Source organism: Lissotriton vulgaris, chromosome 5, assembly GCF_964263255.1.
Source record: "Lissotriton vulgaris chromosome 5, aLisVul1.2, whole genome shotgun sequence".
NCBI classification, from domain to species: domain Eukaryota; kingdom Metazoa; phylum Chordata; class Amphibia; order Caudata; family Salamandridae; genus Lissotriton; species Lissotriton vulgaris.
In genome coordinates this window covers 8830178-8836177 of record NC_141693.1, presented here as the reverse complement: position 1 = coordinate 8836177, position 6000 = coordinate 8830178, and the positions used below count along the sequence as shown (strand labels likewise).

The 6000-nt window shown below is 44.0% G+C and overlaps 1 protein-coding gene across 3 annotated transcripts in view; it reads right to left on the bottom strand.

Annotated features, from left to right (window-relative positions):
• Positions 1-311: 311 nt before the first annotated feature.
• LOC147709974 (mamu class II histocompatibility antigen, DR alpha chain-like) overlaps positions 312-6000 on the bottom strand; it is a 180220-nt gene continuing 174531 nt past the window's right edge. For all 3 annotated transcript variants that reach the window (XM_086920658.1, XM_086920656.1, XM_086920655.1), the window contains one exon: positions 312-2910. The gene's annotated coding sequence lies outside the window, so the exon portion shown is untranslated. The remainder of the gene's footprint in view (positions 2911-6000) is intronic.

Below are 6000 nucleotides of genomic sequence, written 5' to 3'. Positions count from 1 at the left end.
ATGTAGTCTTTGTAAAACTACACATGAGTGCTGTGTGTGCGTGCACAATCCCACAGCCAAACCTGTTGTCTTTGCCTGTGTTTGTTTTGTTTTTAAGTCTCTGGAACACCTGCTGCCCCACTGGAAACCACCTCCTTCCTCTCAGTGTGGCAGACGGATTAAAGGCATCTCTAAGTAAATAATGTGGAAGTTTCATTGAGGACAAACATTTGTTTGGATTTGGACAGAAACATAGCATCCTTTATTATTTTTTTCTGCACACAATGGAAGTTACAAGAGGAGTCCAAACCCCAAATAAAATGAAATGCAGATTTAGTTTTAAGTTGTATGATATTTATTGTACTTGGCTGACCGCACGAATGGAAGCACGGCCACTCGTGTCACACACACACAGCATAAAAGGGCTGCGTTTGGCCCTAGTGATTATCTGGGTTACATTTCTTTTTTTCTCTTTCTTTATTTATTATTTTTTTATTATTTTTACGCAACAAAAACATTTGCAAACAGTGATCACAGAACAAATCTACTTCAGCAGACGCAATCACGCTCCGGTCACTCGACAATAAACAAAATGTCATCTTTGAAGGTCCCATCCACACTCTTTGGAGACACTGACACAATGACATCACAACTCTCTAGATAAGAGTAATGCTACACATGAGTTACTCCTTGTGGCCACAGTGACGGGGTGGGCTCTGAGAGCGAAGGGTGACTGCTCAGATACCACCCTGGCTGGCTCTCTGGGCAAGCAGCCACCAGAAGTTATCAGTGATTGAATGATTGTTATCCAAAGGATGCTGATTTTATAATAGAATTCTACGTGAAGACCGGTGGCTCAATTGTCACACACCTACTTAAAGCTACATCTCTAGCCTCAACCTTTGGAGTTATAAATACATTTTCCCAGATTAATCCAAATGTTCCTCAGTTATTATTTGCCCCAGTAGACTCCCCATAAGCTCTTGCCTCAGGGTCTTCGGGAGTTCGGTGGGTTTCCGAAGTTCCTGGAACTCATTAGGTGTTTTTTACTCATAATTAATTCTTGTCCTTCCAAGGAGAGCTGGTGTGTGGAAGGGCACATTGGTTCCTTTTGAGCATCTCCAATAGAGGTGCCGAACTTAATTTTCCTTTTTTTTAGAGTGAAAACTTACAGCGCTGTTATTGGTAACAAACTTGCTCTGTCCGCTGGCCTCATTTCAGTGGCAGATGAACATGTGGAAAAAGGCCTTATGTTTCATTTGTATATGGGTTTCTTGAAACCCAAGTAATCAATTTGGAAGATTGGTAGAGTACCTTTTAATTTCTTTTTGAAATGGCCTGATATTTAACACTTTCTTGGAATTGATTTGGCCAAGACTTTATTTCTAATTTTCTATGGGAGTGAAACCCCTGGAGGAAGCTCTTATTATGTGTCTAAGCATAATACATCTTTTTTACCACAATATTTTAGCTAAGTGTTAACGTTAATGTTAAATTGTTTGATGTTTAATATATATATCTTGAATGGAATGAAATACATGCTGCTAAATCCAGAACCTCTTTGGCCTTCTTTTTTGATTTCTTTCAAAAAGACCTTTTCCACCTGTTTCTTTATCCAATTTTGTTACATGGACAGATGGTTAATGGCCGAGGCTGGGACTGATACACCTGCCTTTGGGGCTCACCCGGCCAGGGTAGTTATGTCTGTCTTTTGGAAGATAGAAACATATAAAAGATACAGACTGGCCTTATATAAATCTGTGTAGAGCTTTCTGTTACACTGAGCAATTCAGAAACAGCAGCTGTGGTTGCTGCCACCACCCCACCCGCCACTTTGTATACAGTGATACCACTAGGTGCCCCTCCACCAGAGCTCAGCTGCACAGGGATTCTATTCGTGCAGCAGAGGGTAGCAGAAGCATGTTTGGAAAGAATCAAGGTTTCACTCATTCAATCCAATAATCATATATATATGGGATTCCCTTTTCATTCATCACTCAGTCTTCTTTGTTCCAAAGTGTGTGGTCCACTCAAGGCCTGTATCTAAACAGTCTTTTATTTTTAATTTCTAATAGAAGACACAGCTGTGAACCAGGAATCTTGCACTTAAAGGATTGTGGTTTAAATTGCTTCCCCCCTGACTCTTTTGAAAAAGCCTTGTTACAAGCCATCGGCTCATCTATCCCAGAATCCAACTGAATGGCTTTGAACTGTTAAGAGCCTCGGGTCTGGCCGGAGAATGGGAACGAGGGAGATTCTGCGCTGTTGCACCACTGTGGCTTAAGCTGTGGCCTCCTGGAGGAGATGAGAAGAAAGTCATTAAACCTAACCCTTGACAAAGATGATGTATAAGGGTGGACGTCGAGCTACTGGCTTTTCATGCCGTGTGCCCGTGGCTCCTTCAATCACTGCGACCAGTCGGAGTGTCTGTGGCATGACCAGTGTTACTAGCTGTCGGTGCTCCTTCGGGGAATTGCGCCAGGTTTGTTTGTTTACTTCCTTCAGGTATTTTGCACCACTGGATGAGTGTCAAAGGATTCTCTCTAACATGTCTTCCTACCGTGGACACATTATTGAGAAGGTAAGTGCATGCAGGTAAGTAGATATTTACTGTTCTAAACGCCACATCTACGTACCTTGAAGATATATGCATACATATATTCAAGGTGCATCCATGGGCATTTGTGAACAGCAGGTTGGCATACATTCATAAAGCTGGCATACCTCACACTTCTGGATGGAACCAGTAGTGACCAGGAGGCCATCAAGCGTCATGTAGAGCTTTCATAATATCATACAAAATCTGACAGGTTAAATCACTAACATATGCATAAAAAGCGAATAATTTGCAAAACAGGCAAGAAGAAGAAGGGCAGCAGGCTGATGGGTCTGCAGGAAAATTGAGAAAGATTTCAAGGTTATTCTTCATATCTGCAAGAGAAAACAAGCATTGTCAAACACAAGATGCCGGATACCGGGCTGAAGTCAACTGAAAATTTACATTGGATTTAAAGTGAGCGTCCATTCGTAGGTCAACAACAGGCAACTACAGCTGGAAAATAGACAGTTGTTTGAGGTAAAATGTCATATCAAAAATCTTTGACAAAGACTATAGGTTTAGGTTTTGTATGAGACAACACTCTTTTCCATAGCGCCAAGATGTCGTGTTTGGGTACACTTGTGCTCAACAAAAGCTCTGCACACCTGCCAGACAGTGTTTCACTGTGGGAGGATGGAAGGGGGAAGGTGGATTATCTCTGCTGGTGATGATGGTACAGGACATGTCCATTTACATAAGAGCAATTTCATGTTCAATAAGAGCACTTGGTTATTTAGCAATGAGTCGACCTTTTACAGTCACCGAGCAGCTTTTGCTGCAGTTTCCTAGTAAGCAATAGGTCTGTGGATTGCTTCAGCCAGCACACTCTGGGTCTGATCACAAGGTGTACGCTACTGAGTGTCCAGTAACATTACATGCACCAATACAGATTAGTTACTTACCTGTAATCCTAGTTCTCTTCTAGGGGTATCCTCATCAAAGTCACAAGCATTAGAATATTCCCGCCAATGTGCGGGACCCCCGAAAACACCATATTATATGTGCCCCACACACACATATATATATATATATATATATATATATATATATAAAAGCAATTGCAGCCTAATAAACACTAGAGCTTAATCATGCTGTAAAGAATTTCCACCATATATGAATAACATGCATTAGAAACATGAGAAACAACTACAAAGTTTGTTCAGAAACTGTTTTAATGCTTAGAAAGCAGTAGAAATTCTCATAAAACACTGAAAGCATAGAAAGCTCCGAGGCTGCATTGCAAACACACAGTCTAAAAAGACTGAAAAGCTAACCTTTAGCTGCATAGCAATAAACTGACATCGTGCCTTTAAGGCACTCATGACCCCCAGCTTCCCATCATGCCTCAGGGGTGAAAGTTAGGTCAGTTGTTCTTTGCGGAGACTGAATACACCCTGAAACAAAGAGGTTAACAATATCTCCAAAGTATAGTAGACCTTTGCCCGGGGAAGCGGGAGGGTTGCTAATGACTTTGATGAGGATACCTCTGGAAGAGAACTAGGATTACAGGTAAGTAACTAATCCTTCTCTTCCAGGGGATCCTCTTCAATAGTCATAAGCATTAGAATAGAATAGCGAGCCTCACCTCATCTCCCTGCGGGCAAAGGAGAACACAGAAAACGTGATCAGTAAGCTTAGAAAAAACCAAGCTAGGATAAAGCAATAAAACTATCCAAATAGATTCCTCAAGGAGGCCTGGCCTACTCGAGCATCAGCCCTGGAATCAGATTCTAGGCAGTAGTGCCTTGTAAAAGTATGAACTGATTTCCAGGTTGCAGCCTTGCAAATCTCTGACATAGGGACGTCATGTAAGAAAGCCACACTGGCCGCTTTCCCCCTGGTGGAATGTGCCTTAGGGGGTAAAGGCAAGGGCCTTTCCGCCAACTGGTAAGCTAAGGTAATGCAGGACACAATCCATCTCGAAATGGATCTCTTAGTGGCTGGGAAGCCTGTTCTCAGGGTGCCATAATTGACAAATAATTGATCTGTCTTCCTAATGCCCTTGGTACTTTCCAGGTAGAACTTAAGCACCCTTTTAAGGTCTAAGGAATGAAGCGACCACTCAGCCGGGGTCGCTGGATTAGGGAAAAAAGATGGCAGGGAAATGGACTGATTGATATGGAAATCAGACACCACCTAGAGGGAGAAAAGAAGGATGCACCCTCAAGACTACTCTGTTATGATGGAAAACAGTGTAAGGCTCATTGGTACACAGTGCTTGGATCTCGCTTACTCTGCGTGCAGATGTAATGGCTACCAGAAAAGCGGCCTTCCAAGACAAATGCTGCAAGGAAGCTCTGTGGATTGGCTCAAAAGGAGGGCCCATCAACTTTGATAACACCAGGTTCAACTCCCACGGAGGAGAAGGATTTCGAACAGGGGGATAGACTTTCTTCAACCACTGTAAGAAGTCCTTGACCACCTGCATCTGAAAAAACGAGGGCTGACTAGGTGACTTCCTGTAAGCTGTAATGGCTGATAAATGCACTCTGATAGAAGCATACTTTAAACCAGATCTTGGTAAGTGCAGTAGGTAAGGGAGAATGACATCCTCCTGTCCCTTCGTGGGATCAAAGTGATGCTCTCTACACCACAGAAAAAACCTCTTCCACTTAAACGCGTAAGACGTTCTTGTGGAGGGTCTTTTAGCTTCTTTTAAAATGTGCATGCAATCAGGAGGCAGTTTTAAATGTCCGTATTGCAGGACCTCAGGAGCCATGCTGTCAAGTTCAGTGAGGGAAGGTTGGGGTGAAGAATCCTCCCTCCCATCTTGTTCAGCAGGTCTGGCCTGCAAGGTAGTCTCCTGTGTGGAAGTACCGACAAATGAAGAAGGTCCGGGTACCACCACTGCCTTGGCCAGTCTGGAGCTATCAGAATCATGGTCATGCTGGATCTGAGTAGCTTGGGCACCACCTTCGGGATCAGGGGCAGAGGAGGAAAGGCGTAGGCAAATGTCCCTGACCAGTCCATCAAAAGAGGATTCCCCCTTGTCCCTGGACGGTGGAATCTGGACGCGAAGGTGTGGCATTTCGTGTTTTCTTCGTCCGCGAATAAATCTATATCCGGACGACCCCAACGATGGAAAAGATCTGCCACCACCTCGTCGTGTAGCACCCAGTCTGGCTGATCTTCGAAGTGCCTGCTGAGTGCGTCTGCTTTGACATTTAGCTCTCCTGGAAGATGCACCGCCACCACCGATAGGTTCTGGGCAAGCAGCCAGTGCCAGATCGCTTGTGACTCCAGGGAGAGAGGACGCGACCGAGTCCCACCCTGCTTGTTCAGGTAGAACATGGTCGTCGTATTGTCGGTTTGGACCAGGACCGAATCGGACTCTATTGCTGGCAGGAAAGCCTTTAGAGCTAGATGGACTGCTCGTAGCTCCAGCATGTTGATGTGGTAGGTCCGTTCTTTTGCTGTCCACC